Source organism: Arachis ipaensis, chromosome B9, assembly GCF_059453495.1.
Source record: "Arachis ipaensis isolate K30076 ecotype BB chromosome B9, ASM5945349v1, whole genome shotgun sequence".
In the NCBI taxonomy this organism is placed as follows: Eukaryota; Viridiplantae; Streptophyta; class Magnoliopsida; order Fabales; family Fabaceae; genus Arachis; species Arachis ipaensis.
In genome coordinates, this window is record NC_142444.1 from 82,768,522 (window position 1) to 82,769,150 (window position 629).

The window sequence follows — 629 nt, forward strand, 5'->3', positions numbered from 1 at the left end:
TGCTTGCATTTCAGACAGACTTTGAGAAATCATATTGACTTGTTGATTCAATATTTTGTTCTGAGCCAATATGGCATTCAGAGTATCAATCTCAAGAACTCCTTTCTTCTGATTTGTCCCATTATTCACAGGATTCCTTTCAGAAGTATACATGAATTGGTTATTTGCAACCATTTCAATGAGTTCCTGAGCTTCTGCAGGCGTCTTCTTCAGATGAAGAGATCCTCCAGCAGAGCTGTCCAATGACATCTTGGGCAGTTTAGATAGACCATCATAGAAAATACCTATGATGCTCCATTCTGAAAGCATGTTAGAAGGACACCTTCTGATCAATTGCTTGTATCTTTCCCAGGCTTCATAGAGGGATTCACCTTCCTTTTGTCTGAAGGTTTAGACTTCCACTCTAAGCTTGCTCAATTTTTGAGGTGGAAAGAATTTTGCCAATAAGGAATTGACTAGCTTTTCCCAAGAGTTCAGGCTTTCTTTAGGTTGTGAATCCAACTGGTGTGCGAAATCGTGATCATTGCTTCCTTGGTAACGGCGCTAAAAACTCAATACGCACGTTCATGATCTTAATTCTATTTCACAACTTCGTACAACTAACCAGCAAGTGCACTGGGTCGTCCAAG

The 629-nt window shown here is 40.2% G+C and overlaps 1 non-coding gene across 1 annotated transcript; it reads left to right on the forward strand.

The window, feature by feature from the left end:
- Nucleotides 1–303: 303 nt before the first annotated feature.
- On the forward strand, nt 304–411 carry LOC148545228 (small nucleolar RNA R71). Its single transcript, XR_015900551.1, has one exon. It is a non-coding gene; the product is annotated as a small nucleolar RNA R71 (small nucleolar RNA).
- The last annotated feature ends 218 nt before the right edge of the window (nt 412–629 follow it).